The sequence below is a fragment of the Nicotiana sylvestris genome, chromosome 3 (assembly GCF_000393655.2).
Source record: "Nicotiana sylvestris chromosome 3, ASM39365v2, whole genome shotgun sequence".
Taxonomy (NCBI): Eukaryota; Viridiplantae; Streptophyta; class Magnoliopsida; order Solanales; family Solanaceae; genus Nicotiana; species Nicotiana sylvestris.
Genome location: NC_091059.1, coordinates 166,734,958 through 166,750,255, shown reverse-complemented (window position 1 = coordinate 166,750,255; position 15,298 = coordinate 166,734,958). Strand labels below are relative to the sequence as shown.

General features: G+C 35.9%; 1 long non-coding RNA gene across 1 annotated transcript; it reads left to right on the top strand.

Annotated features, from left to right (window-relative positions):
* The first annotated feature begins 10,996 nt into the window (after window positions 1-10,996).
* On the top strand, window positions 10,997-12,874 carry LOC104227589 (uncharacterized). Its single transcript, XR_711149.2, has 3 exons — window positions 10,997-11,101; window positions 11,875-11,961; window positions 12,053-12,874. It is a non-coding gene; the product is annotated as an uncharacterized lncRNA (long non-coding RNA).
* The last annotated feature ends 2,424 nt before the right edge of the window (window positions 12,875-15,298 follow it).

Here is a 15,298-nt window from a genome sequence, read left to right as displayed (position 1 = left end):
CTTGAGGGGAAGGTGTTAGGCACCCCTCAAGATCCACTAGTGTAGTTCCCGGCCATGTTATAATTGTGACTTTACAAGTAAACAATCAAGGCTCAAATAAGGATTCGCATATAACATTGCAATTAGGTTGCAACTTTCGAAGGTAAGTAGAGAGGGCAAAAATTTATGAAAGAAAGATTTGAATAGTTTTACAATAAGAGATGAAAGCACATAAAGGGAGGGGGGTCCTAGGTTTACGATTAATATGGATCACATCAATGCAATATCCAGCAATCACTCCTCAGAAGAGGGGTCGCACGTGATATTAGCGCACCAGTCATCATATCCATATTCTACCCTTCCCACCCCATTAAGGTATTAAAGCGCGGAAAGTTTCGTTACTTATTGCATGCTAGTACCCGTCCCACTCCTATCAGTCCCGGAGGAATTTAGGACTACTAATCCTAAAGGGAAAGGGATTTAGGGCCTTTTGAAAGTTTCAAAGGACAAAATACTAAGGCGTCAATCAAAACACATAATACAAGTAAAAGTGGAGGCATATAAGAGAGTAAGGCTCAAGTAAACCTCCTTAAATCAGATAAGCCATAGGGTTTAGCATGACTCGCATGTACTGGTTTGGTCGTTAAAATTAAAGTGATAAGCGGACTGATTCAACACATACTTTTAGACAGGAAGTCCATATTATGGCTCACTCGAATGCAGTTGTCAAAGACTGAGCCACTTTAATTAGTCAACTTTACCTTAAATGTGGGACAGAACTACTGATTGTAAAGGAGTTGCAGAATAAGATAAGTTTCAGAAAAGATTGCAGACTTAATACAAAGAAAATGGTTTAAAACGAGTTTCAGAAAACATACTTGTTTAAGAATAAGAATTGCCGAGTTTTAACAAAAGAACTGAATTGCAGACTGATTCAAAAGGTTTATCAGATAAGTATAAAGAAGTGAATTCAGATTGATTTGAAAAACATGTTTGTGAAATTATCAGGAAAGCAGTAAGTTTTCAGAAAACATGCACTGATTTGAGAATATTTATCTAGAAGGAAAAAGATGCACTGGTTTGGTTGCAAGAAAAGTTTTAAGGGTTCAGAAAACGTGCAGAAAGTCGCTTGTTTTAGCAAAAAGGGGCAATACTGTTTTAGACGAGTGAAACAATTCCGATTTGAAGTTCCTATATGCATGATCTCTACAAGTTACTGATTTTAATACCTTTCAAACGTTAACAACCTTACAAACATGATATCTATATGCTGGCTTATCGTTAAACCTAACAGTTTGCCTAATATCATTATAAATGCATAAATGCAAATCCCTATAGGCATGGTATCTATATGCATAGTTGCAGAAATCAGAAAGTTAGATCCTATAAGCATGGTTTCTACTTGTGAGATGCATAGATCAAAAATTAAATCCTATAGGCATAATCTCTACCCTTTGTGCATAAAGTAACCCCCTCCCTTTTCACTAAATCCCCATGAGTTTATACAAATTATTACAGGCCAATAAAATAAGATAGAAATTAAAAGTACATTAGAAATCACAGCTACATCCGAGCAGCCTAATTCAGACTTAGTGTCTAACAATATGAAATTGAACCATTTCCGAAATCCAGATTTCCAAAGCCTTCTCTTATCTAGAGTGTTTCAGAGATCCAAGGAGTTTCAGGAACTCCAGGCAGTGCTTACACCCAAGATTTTAATTAGAAAGAGTTATAGTGCAGTGTGGAAGGGCCAACCCTCATGTGTCCAAGTTCAGAGGGAGCTCATGGATCCCACAGCAAGGCTCACAAGAGAGGGGCAGAACTTAAGTTCTAGGAGTGAGTGCAAGTGCAGTAGAGGGGGGTTAGGGAGTGCCATGGCAGGTTGCTAGTCATGCCTAGCCATAGGATAGGCTGGCACACCCCTGACCAGGCCTTTTCAGCCAACACAGAAGAGCGCAGACCTATTAAAGGTCAGACTATGGTCTGGACAGTGATTAGGACACTGCCAGACCAAAGTCTCATGCTCAGAATACACATAAAGGGAAAGGGGAATGGGAATTGAAAGAGTTTAGGACTCAAGGAGCCCAGCCCATACACATGAACAACAATGTCAAGTGTTGTCATGCTTCCTGGACCATAACTCAACATACAAAGTGAATTGGGGGTGGGAGTTCATGTAAGCACAGAGAAAAGAAAAGTAAGTAAACTTGCAGAAATTACAGCATCGAAACAGTAAGACAAACAGAGGAAAGGCTGAGGAATAAACATGTAGTGGAGAGGCAGAATGTAAACAAAGAGAGACATACCAGTAAAAGAGCAAGAGCAGGATGCAAAGACAAAGTAATAGCAGTATATTAGCCTTGACTTTTAGCTGGCTAATAATAAGCAGGAGCAGAGAATAATAGTAGAGAAAAGAGCAAGAGGGAATGCAGGTTTTTGAAAGTAGTAGTAGTGTGTAAGAGCATGCAATTCAAAGTGTGTTGTAAAAGTATTGAATTGTCAGTGTGTTAAAAAATACGGAAGGGTAGTCCCTTTTATAGTGCAGAGAAGCAAGTAACAAAGGTAAGAAAATAGTTTACAATCAATCACATAGAATTTCCCTTCAGTTAAGGGATTTGATCTCAAACGGGTAGAAGATAATTAAGGAAAGAATTTTGATTAAAGCCTTTTCAAAGTAGCACAAAAGGGGTAAATACATAAAGGCTATTTAAGGATAGGGTCTTGACAGTACATGGCTGTAACATTTAAGGAAAGAAAATTAATTAATAGCCAAGAAATCAGAATTACAAGCTCAATTCGAATGAACCAAGTCAAGAAAAGGTAAAGGAGGTTCAATCAAAGAAAATCAGTGACAATCAATCAAACCCCATTAGAGGATTTCAGAATCAATCAATGAGTTAGTAAAAACCTTTGAAAGCAGAGTTCTCATATATAAAGCACACAAATATGTGAATCAAGAAGAGGCTGTCAAATTATTTAGAAGAGGGTTTAATTGAAGAGAAGTTTAGAATCATAAGCAACGAGATACATGTTCAATTTGCAGACTCATAGCGAGTCTTAGAGTTCAGGGTCCCAAAGTGGAGCCTCAACTCGAACACAAAAAAAATCAAAATCGTCAAAGGAAACCCCCAAATCCTAGGGTTTCAAAATTGAATCCGACATGAAAGTGAGAAAGCAAGTCATTGAAACAGGGATGATAGCAAGTTTGAAACGCAAAGCAAGAAAGCCGATTTAAGAGCATAAAAGAACATGTTTTAGAAAAGTCGGGGCTTAAGCAAGTTCAGAAGAGAAGAGAGGATACGAACTTAAACAAAAGTAGATGAAACATGCTTAGCAAGAACACAAATAGAGTTTAGTAAAGCAAAAATCAAAGAACTCAACGGTAATCATATATAGTAAAAGAGTAAGGAAAACATAACAGAGATTAACATGTGAGTACTGGAGTAACATGTATAGTAGAAAAAGAAAGTGGAAGAACAGTACATGCGTAGTAAAAGAGGTCATACGAGCCTAACACAGACAAACACACGTAAAGAAAGAACAGAAAGAATGAGAAAGATGCTTTTTGAAAAACCTTTCAGAAACCCTAAATCGAAGGTAAACGATTTTACAAAGAAAATCTGGGGAAAACCTATTAAAATGTCAAATAAAGAATAGATACAACATAGATCTAAGCAAATAAACAGAGAAAGAACCTCGAATAGCTTAGGTTTTCGGAGAAACCCTAGAAATGAGAAAGACTTGGAAACAGGTCCGATCTTGAGTCGGAAAGGTCAAGAATCAGTCTCCTGAGTCTTGAATATGCCATAGCATGGACGGAGATGGCCGGAATCTTCGAATCGGTGAAGGTCTGAGTGAAGACCTTCGAGGTCTGGCCTCGAATCTTCGAGCATCAGGCATGCAAGAGCCGGAGGAGGTGAGTATAGGTTGTTCATGGCCTGAGAAGCTATGGACTCCGGTGAAAACACGGTGGAACAAGGTGGGAAGAGGCTAAGGTTCCGAAGAGCCTTGAGATAGTCTGAGAGCGTTTGGGATTCAAAGGCGGCGGGTCAGGTGGAAAATGAAGGAATTAGGGTAGGTCGTTTGGTTTAATTATGGAAGGGTGGGTTATGGCCATTGATCTTGAATGATCAATGGTCCAGATTTGGAAGGGTAAGTGGGGGGTAGGGTCATTTAGATTGGGTTATGGGTTGGGTCAGGTTAAAAAGTGGGCCGGTCCGGTTGGGGTTGGGATTGGGTCAAATGGTGGTTAAAATTGAAATATAAAAGGGGCTGTAATTAAAATAAATGAGGCTAAATGTTAAACGGCCATTTCTTCCTAGTTTATTTTATATAAAATAATTAAAATAATTTTTAAAACAGATTAAAAGCATTGAACTAATTAATAAGGTATAAGTATTAATTTAAAAAATACGGGAAATAATTTAATAATAATGAAATGCTGTTAATTATAAAATAGGCTATAATTACAATTACATGCAATTTAGCTTTTAAATATCAAATAAATTTGTAAAAATATGCAAAAAAATAAAATCACCTTACATATATTTTGGTGTAAATAAGAGAAATAAATAAATTATTCACCAAAAATGATAATTTTGGGAATAATTATTGAATTTTGCACTGCTAAAATAGATAATAAATTGGTTTTGATAGTCTTTAGAGATTTGAGAAAAATACCAAAATACTTGGGCATGCTTATGTATGCACATATATGTTATTTTGAAAGTATTTTGAATGTAAAAAATAATTGGGTATCAACACAGGGACCTCAACCAAAAGCACAAACATATCCCATACCCTTATTCAAACTTATACCAATCTTCAAAACACCTCAAACAATATCAAATCAACCAAAACATATTGGATTCAAGCCTAAGTTTCCAAAATCTTCTAAATTACGCTTTTGATCAAAAACCCAACCAAAACACGTTCGAATGACCTGAAATTTTGCACACACATCCCAAATGACCCAACAAAACTACTGCAACTCTCGGAATTCTATTCCGATCCCTTTATCAAAATCTCACCCATCAACCGGAAACGCGAAAAATCCAATTTCGCCAATTCAAGCTTAAATCTACTCCAGACCTCCAAAACACATTCCAATCACGCTCCTATGTCCCAAATCACCTCCCGAAGCTATCCGAACTATCGGAACTCACATATGAGCCCTCTAACTCATAAGTCAACATCCGGTTGACTTTTCCAACTTAAGCTTCCTCAAATAAGACTAAGTGTCTCAAACCTTATCAAATCCTTTCCGAACCCGAGCCAACCAACCCAATCACATATAGACTCGATAAACAAAGCAATAAGAAGCAGAAATGGGAGAAACAGAGTGGTAACTCATGAGACGACTGGCCGAGTCATCACAAAACAGTAAACCCTGACCAGCGTCTCGGAGCCCGACCAAAATTATAAAATTTGAACACCCATTCGATATTGAGTCCAACCATATAAGAATTATCTAAATTCAAACTCATTTAGCCTTTCAAAACTCAAGAATTCGGTGTAAGAGCTTTTACATCTTTTTCCCAAATTTTCAACCCAAATCTTTAATTAAATGAAAAACAAAAATAAAGATAGATTAGTGGAATATATCTAAAATGAGTCAAGAATTCTTACCCAAATGTTTTCTCTGAAAATCTTGCCTCAAACCAAGCTCTCAAAGTCACAAAGTAAAAATGAAATCAAACCCTAGATTTTTCCTTTTTTCTGCCCAGTTATGTCGCACCTGCGACCTTATTGCCGCATATGCGGCTCTGTACCTGCGGAAACATCATCGCAGATGTTGATTTCACTTAAATACTTAGAGACCATTTCTGTGAGCCAAGGTCCGCACCTGCGACCAAATGTGCCGCACCTGTGAGTCTAGCCGCTCTTGCGCATCTCCTCACTGCAGAAGCGAAGCCACTTCTGCAAAATATGTTCTGCTTATGTTCCCCCATTTGGGCATGACCAAAATCGCTTATGTGACCAAGATCTTGATTTTGCGAACCCACACCTGCGGCTAATCCCTCCGAAGGTTCGAAAAACAGCATAACAACCCAGATTTAGTAGATTTTTCACAAGTCTAAATCGATCCGATCTCGATCCGAATCACACTCGGGGGGCCCCGGACTCCAACCAAAAATACCAACAAGTCCTAAAATATCATACGAACTTATCGAGCCTTTAAATCACACCAAACAATTCTAAACCATAAATTGTGCATCGATTCAAGCCTAATAAACTTTTGAACTTCTAACTTCCACATCTGATGCCGAAGCTTACCAAATCATGTCTGATTGGCCTCAAATTTTGCACACAAGTCATAATTAACATTATGGACTTATTTTAACTTTTGAAATCGGGATCCGACTCTAATATCAAAAAGTCCACTCCCGATCAAACTTCGAAAAATTTCACCAATTTCCAACTTTCGCCAATTCACGCTAAAACGACCTACGGACCTCGAAATAAACGTACGGACATGCTTCTAAGACCAAAATCACCATACAGAGCTACTGAAACTATCAAAACTCCATTCTAGAGTCGTCTTCACACCAGTCAAACTACTGTCAAGTCATAAGCCTTAAACTTCCAATTTAGGGACTATATATTATATTTCACTCTGAAACTCACCCGAACCTGACACCAAGCACCCCGGTAAGTCAAGTAACCACAAAATAAAATAAAGGAAGCAATAAATAGAGGGTCGGGGCTAATACACTCAAAACGACCATCCAAATCGTTATAGCCTCGTCACCACTTCGTCGAGGTTAGGCTTGACACTTACGGAATATATTGGATCGGTTGTACTCATACTATACTTTTGTACTCCTTGTGCAGATACTGGTATTAGTCCCAACGATGCTTGAGGTGTGTCAGTTCGGATCATTTTCATTCGAAGACTCGAGGTAGATCTGCTAGCGTTTGCAGACCTTGAAGTGCCCTTTCAATTTTATTGTTTATCTCTTTCGAAGTGTTGTATTTATTTCAGACTATGTTTATAGACTTTTTGCTGCTCGTGTACTCGTGACTCTGAAGTTTTAGGAGTAGATAGTATCACATGGTTTATATTAGCACTATGTTAGATTTGACATTTATTTCTCGTTTAATATCATTATTTTATTTTTAAATGTTAAATTTAGTTAATTATTAATTTCATGTCGGTTTCCCTAGCATGTGGATGTTAGGCGTCGTCATAACCCCAAGATTGGGATTCCGGGTCGTGACAATAAATTTTCATGTGTAAACATTGCAGGTGAATTTTATATCATCACATGAAATAAGTTAAGCAAAAGTCTACAAAAAAAAAATCAATGAATTAATTTGTCAGTAATTTAATATATTTAATTAGTATATGAATCTTAAATTGGAAAGTTAAATAAGGTTTAACGGAAGAATTTCGTGATTAAACTAATGAATGCAGTTATGAATTTTTAGTAAAATAATTTATAATTTATTATGATAGAATTAATTTAGATATTTAGAATTAATTTTATAACAGGAAGACTCGTTAATTACATTTTTTTGGTCCTTGATGTGCCTGAATAATTATGAATTAAATAAAATCCTATTTCTTGGTAGAAAATAAAATGTAGTAGCTTTAGGAAAGGGTTTTAATCCCTAAAACCTATAACTATATAAAGGGTCTTATTCCATAAAGGAGGTTAGACATTTTACTACGCATTTTTTTCTCGGAGAAAGTTGCCCAAATAAATTTCACAGATTCTAATATTGTTCGAGTAACACAATAGAAGATCGTGAACTGGAAGATGATCTCGTGGAAGATTTTTGTTCGTTCTTGGAAACTTTATTCGCGATCACGATCATGCTTCAAGGGATAAGTACCGATTTTATGTTCGATTAAAATCTGTATTTGTGTGTTGTTTATATTACATGCAGATAATCTTACTTATTTGCTTCCACTCTACATACATGTATTCCATCAGAATAACTGAATAAGTCAATACCTGGTATTTGAAGCCATTTTCTTAAAAAAAATTCGAATCCGAGAGGTCAACCGTCAAAACTCTCCCAATAGTCAAAATGCGTAAGAAGTATTTTTTTCCCCGCAGAATTCGAAAAAATGTCAACGTTGCATATATACTATGAGCTTAAATTGTTTTACGCTTCATTCATAAGTTCACCAAATTAAAATGTGATTTCTTCATTTTAAACTTCTCCAACAGAATTCGACATGTTCGCTACTGCAAGCAGCAAAATTCCAGTACGAACCTCTTCTCCCATTTGTAATAATTTTTAAAAACAAATAAGAAGCAAGAATTTATGAAAATTAAAGTGCAAAATCTTCTCTTACTATCTCTGCAATAATATCTGCCATTTGGGCACTATAATCCAGATATGTTGGTCGTAGATAATTCGAAATATAATTGAATTCAAGCTTTAATTTCGAAGAGAGAAGGAAACTAAGTTTCATGGGGCAGTGAAAGGAGAGTAATGCGGTGGGAAAGAAGGATAAAATGGGGTTAGGTAATGAAATAGACATGTCATATGACATCCAACTCAAGACCAAGTGGATGATGTTAGTCGTGGTAAAGATGATTAACGGTCCACAGGCAGTTTTGTGCCACTTTTATAACGCTAGGAGTATTGTTCGAATAATATAGTGGAAGGCAAAACTGGTCCTTTTCAAATGGTAGAGGGACAAATTTAATTTTCCCTAAAATAGATGGATGAAATTGCACTATTACGAACTTGTACTCCTTATATCGCAAAAAGATTCCCAAAAAAAGAGAAGTTTCTTTTTAATAAAATATGCATATTTAAAACTATATAAAAGAATTAGATAACGAGAGATTATTTTCAAAACCACCTGATTGCCTTTACATAAATTATTTAAAAATAAAGAAATTATACAATGCAGGCAGAAACCCATGGTAAAGGAAGTTTCATCACTTTGTCTCCTTATAGGTTATTACCCTTCAACATAAATATTTATATCCTCTTTAATTTAGCTTTCCCACCTGCCTAATAAATACGAAAAAAGTAGGAATAATAATTCCTTAAAGCATATAAATTCAGTTTAAAAATGTTTTCACTAGACATCGATCCTAGTTTCTAGAGTGTAGCTCGTGATAAGTATAGTCTAATTGCAGGTCCCAATTTTATGAACTGTAAATATTATATGGACCACTAGCTTCCGAGACGCAGGGCTACTCAGGGGACCAAATGACGAAAAATGGTACATATGGTGATATCCAGCCTACGATTTGAGAGCACGAATATAATAGCAGACCGACAAAATATATATTTAGAATTTACACTCTGGAAAATGAAAATCTCATGATAGCTAAAGGAGAGAGCACTTTATCCCTTTTAGATGACTTACTACACGAATCGAATTGGTTCAATCAATAAATTTCAAGTACTGGATGCCTGAAGAAGAAAAAACAAAGCCCCTAAATGTGCATGATCCACAGGTGAACTAGTAGAAAATACAATATTTCTTTCTGCGTCAAAGAATGCAATCTGTATATAAATTTAGCAAGTAATTAATGGGTCATCTTTCCAAAACTAGATGACTATAAAATCAAGACAAGATTTTATACCTTGACAAAAGAAAGCAATAACTGAAGGGGCGAGTCATATTAGGAAACATGTGCAAACGTTTGACTTAAATAAAATAATCTATTGGTACTCCGGTAGACAATAACTTGTGTCGAGAAAATAAATCAAGACCGAAAAATATTGCAAAAATTGCAGTATTTGATTTCAAGTAATATGAGTGTTACAATTTCTATGATTCCTCTGATTCTTCTTTCCAACATTAAATAAATTCAAGGGTCTTTGAGCTTGGTCTTGAATCTATATTTATTGCTACAAACTTTGATTTGAACTCATACTCCTTGAACGTTGATTTGTTCTTCATTCTTGAGCTTGAACTTGAACTTGATTGCTTGAAACTTGAAACTTGTGGAGGAATTTGCAGTGTTTGATCCACGAGCTCTTTGAGTTATAAAAACCCTTATTTATAGTTGTAGAAGGGAAGAGTTGTGATGAGAACAAACTTTTTCCGACCAATCAGATTGAAGAGTGACAAGGCCGCATTTGATTGGCCAGAACATGTCACTTGCACATGTGGCGCAGTTTCATTGGCCATTTAATTTGACCTGACATGCCTTGTCATTTTGACACGTGGCATGATCATATTAGCTTTTCCCATTTGACTTGGCGTGCCACGCCATTTGACACGTGGCACCAAACTGGGCCTCTAGGAAGATGGGTTATTAGGCCTAATAAAGTGGGTTCATCACTTGTAGCCCAACTAAATGGGCTAGCCAGTCAGAATTTATTGAACTTAAGTAATTAATCCAATTATATTAGCCCATAATATTTATTCGAAGTACTATATTTAACATATAGTCCAAATTATTTTATTGGATTTAAATCCAATAAAATATAAAATGCTTACAAGTCCTCTACCGTTCTTGTAGCTTAATGTGGGCATGTTTTAGAGGGTATTTGGATGGGCTTAAAAGCTCGTCAAACTAGCTTTTAAGAACTTTTTTATTTTTTGGAGTGTTTGGCAAAAAAATAAAGGTGCTTAAAAAAGCTAAAAAGTGCTTAAAAATGCCAAGAGCAACAAGTTGGTTGATCCCAACTTTTCCGATTTTGGCTTAAAAGACATTTAGTTTGACCAATAAAATTACATTATGTCCATTATAAGTATTCATAATACCAAAATTGCCCTTAGTCAAAGAAACCCTAAAACATGGTACTCTCTCCGTTTCATATTATATGAGGTAGTTTGACTCGGCACGGAATTTAAGAAAAAAGAAGAAGACTTTTGAAACATGTGGTCTTAAAAGCTTAAAGGGTAAAAAGTTTGTGAGGCCATGACATTTGTGTGACTATAAAAGCTTCTCATTAAGGGTAAATGAGTAAAATGAAAGAGTTTAAAATTGAATTATTTTCAAATTTAGAAATGTGTCATTTGTTGTGGAACCGACTAAAAAGAAAAGTATCTCATTTAATATGAAATAGAGGAGTACTTCTCATATTTTCTTCACTTGTGAAGACTGTTGTTCCTCTTCTTTCCTCTTTCTCTCTGCTTCATCTTCATTTTTTCTGCACTTTTCCTCAAGCATTTCAGTGGAAATCAAATCTCGTTGTAAGTTCTTCTCGATCTTTATTGTAATCATGATAATTTATTGATATTACAGCGTCTTTCTTAATCCATATACTTCCTCTGTTTCTACAATATGTATTTTGTATAGCGTTTTAGAAGAGAACTACATTAATTCTTTACTCCTTATATTTGCACATATTATAAATAAGGTCTTATGTGAAAAGGATCGGAGTCCTCCTTATGTGCTGGTTATATGCGTCGGTATTTTTGTAAATCTAGAAATAAAGGTAAATTGTGGCAACTGGCGTAAGTGCAGTAACCTAGTTATGTTGTATATTTTTGTTAGCTTCACAGAAAAATTATCGTGGTGGGGAGAACACTCAAATGCTTATAAAATATCCATGTACCAAAATTGGGGACTAAACTTTCCTGACTTTTCCTGTTTATGAGAAAACCTGCCAAGTTATCACAGTAAATAGAGCCTACTTGATGTATTGGATATTTCATTAGTCACTCCAACTAATGAGAAAAATTTTTCTACTTTAATTAGATATTTGTTTCTCATTTCTTCGGATTATTTACATTCAATCATGACGGAAAGTAACGCTAAGTGGGACGATGAGGTTCATATTACATTTATTGAGTTGTGTGAGCAAGAGATTAGAAAGAAAAATAGACCAAACACTTACTTATCTAAAGATGAGTGAAAAAATATAATTAATGAGTTCGAAAAGAAGACGAGAAGAGTGTATAATAAAAAATAATTGAAAAACCATTGGGATTACATGAATGCTTAATGGACACATTTTAAGCAGTTGATGAGAGGAGATACAAGTTTAGGATGCGATGCCACAAAAAATACAATTATAGCAGATGATGATTGGTAGGAGCAAAAAATTAAGGTACATCTCTCATATTGCTACATGTGTCGTTTTTTCTTTTTCATTGCTAAATTTCTTTTTTAGCTTAAAGTGGCTTTGAATTTATTTACAGGAGAATGCTCGATATAAAAATTTAGGAACAAAGATCTTTCGCTCATATTGTTTCGCTACGATGCACTATTTGCTGATGTTGTTGCCACAGGAGAAAGAGCACGTACAGCAAATCAAGAGCAATCGTCCGGCATTGGACTAAATCTTGACGAAGAGGGAATAAATCATATTGATGGTTGTGACAAGAACACTTTACTCTTCTTAATGATAAAATGAGCGATGAGAGTGATGATCTACATAATATAAATTCTCTTATGTTTCAAGAGCCATCACTAAAAAGACAAAAATCAACTGATGGTGTTAGCACTAGCTGTCAAGTAAGAAAGAGTAAGAAAAAAACAGCTGCAACATTAATAAAAGAGGATGTACACTCTCTCATAGAGTTTATGTCTAGCAAAAGCACTGCTACATCTCCTGCAGTTGATGAGACATCCATCGAGAAGTGTATTGGCACGTTGTAGCAAATTCTTAATATTTTAGCAGGGAGTAAAATTTACAGTTTCACTATGAATATGTTCCGCAAGAAAAATAACCAACAAATATTTTTGGGGATGCCTATTGATGAAGCTCGAAAGTCTTGGTTGGAGTTTAACTATCAGTTATACCTCAAGAAAAATAGATAATGTATCGTTGTGGTTGAATATTTTTATTGTTCCGTATTTGAATATTGTAGTTGTATGTGTAAACTTTATTATGGTTTTATGTGTAAGCTTCAGTTATGGTTTTTATGTGTAAACTTGCACGGAGTATTTTCCTACACATTTATGTGTAAGCTTCAGTTATGGTGCTAACTTCACTGATGGTGGGACTCATCTTTGCTTTATCCGTTGCCTGGTTTGTAGCTACCTTTCATTTGCTTTTATTTGTTGCCTTTCATTTGCTACCTTTCATTTGAGGATTAACAACATCAGATTAGTACGTAGCTACCTTTCATTTCCTTGATTGTTGCCTGCCTATCTTCTATCTTTGTTCTTGTTTTTCTGCTTACATCATACTTAGTCTGTCTTTTCCATAACCCTATGACATTGGAGGCACAGGCATCCATATCTTCCTTAACCTACTCAAAAGAAGTAAAAGAAGATTAACATTTTGCTTGCCCCTTCTTTATGTTTATAGTGATATGTGTTTTGGTGCTGTATAGGTAGCTACTAATCTGATGCATGGCAATATCTATGTGACAACTAAAGATATTATGATATGCATCCTTGTATATTTCCTAGCTTGCAATGGTCATGTTTTGTCTGGCGGAAATGGAGAAATGGAAAATGATTCCTAGCTTCAGTTAAGTGTCTGTTTCCTAGCTTCAGTTATGTGTATGTTTCCTAGCTTACAATGGAAAATGAAGAAATAGGTTGAGATGATCTGCAATTAGTCAATTAGTTAACTTTATGTTTCTGATAGAATATAAGGGTGCACCAAACTATATAGAGAATCAGGTTCAACAGAATGTACGCACACAGCAGTAAGTAATAACAAGAGGAATTTTACGTGGAAAATTTCTAGCTCAACGAGATCAAAAATCATGACCTACCCTTGTAGGATTTCAACTTCACTAATGAAAAACTTTTAGATTACAACCTATGCAACCTAGGAATTAACCTCTTAATTCCTCACTAACTTGTAATACTTTATTACAAGTGACTTTGTAATAACTTTATTACAAAGACTTTACAACTCGACTAACTCTAGCCAAGACTCAAACACAAAGGTTTAAGATTTACAAGAGTTCCCTACAGAATACTTCTAAACAAGCTAAGTAGGAATTACAATTGAAGAACTAATACAAACTTTCAACTCTACTGAGGACATACAAAGACTTGATATAGGAACTGGTCCGTAGCAGCGTCGTACTTTGTTCTTGATGCGCTGGAGAATCGTTTTTCTTGATGATCAATCACTTGGAGTGCTTGAGTGAATTCTCTAAGTGTTCAAGTGAATATGTTTTACCTTCCTTGATGTTAATAATACATGTGTGGCATCAAATTCAACGATATAAGCAAGGTAGATAAAAAGCCTTCCACAGAAAGTTGACTGCTGCAATGTTCCTAACTTTAGCGTGTGTAGGCAACAACTTTTCCAACTGGAGAGTTGGCTTCGTACAGCCACATCGGGAGCTAGTAGGGACCTGTTCCCTCATATGTTCCTTTGACTCTGGAGATTTGAAACATATCTCAAGCTGGAACCTTGTGATCTTAAGGTCTTGAGAATGTGTAGCAGGTTCCTTATCTGGTTCTTGATAGTAAGTTTGTTAGATCATCAAAACATAAGACAAGGTACTCGTAACCACGGTACTTGTAACCTATAAATTTCCCCCTTATTGATGATGACAAACTTATAATTGAAAATCCGACAAAAACCAGATAGTGCACCAGGTACCTTAGTGAGTTCCCTCTGAATCTGTTTTTCCCCCTTAATCAGTGCACATCATCATTATTCAATTATGCAAAAATGCACCAGGAACCTCAGAGAGTTCCCCTTTAAAATTTGAACCACAGAGAGTTCCCCATTAAAATATGTATTTCCCCCTTTTGGAATCATAAAAAATACATAACAAGTAAGCAACATAAAGAAGTCTAGCTTGGTTAACTCATGACACTTGTATGCACAACATGATAGAAAATAGAGACAAGAGAGAAATAACATAAACAACAAAAGGGAAAGACTTGCATTAACAATACTTGGACTTTTATAGGCGGGATCAGAATCATTGTTACCATCCACAATTCCAAAACAAAACAAAAACAAGTACCAGAAACAAAAACATCACCAAAACACACTTAAAAGATAGACACTGGAAACTAGACACCGGGGGACACTACTTAGTGGACGCTGGAGGAAGAGGGCTTGGAAGAAAAAGCAAGGGTTTGGAGGACAAGATTAATGGAAGCATTCGCGGACATTTGCTCATTGAGCAGTCTTTCTTTCAGTTCCTCCACCTGTTTCCTGAGCTCAACATTCTGCTTTGTCAGGCAGGCAACCTCTAAGCTATGAGAACTACTGCAACCGGATGCCTCTTGTAGCCGACTGAGCTGACTCTGAAGAATCACGTTCCTAGCCTTCAACTTCCGGATCTCCTCTGTGGCACTATTTTGAGCATTTATCATTTGAGAGATAGTAGAGGTGCTTCCAACTCCTTCGACCTTTTCAATACTCTCACACTCCTCAAGAGTGGTCTTGGAGAAAGTTTACTTTTTAGTGCCCACTTTGGCCTGTCCCGGAGGCACTTTGAAGAATTCGAAGACCTTGG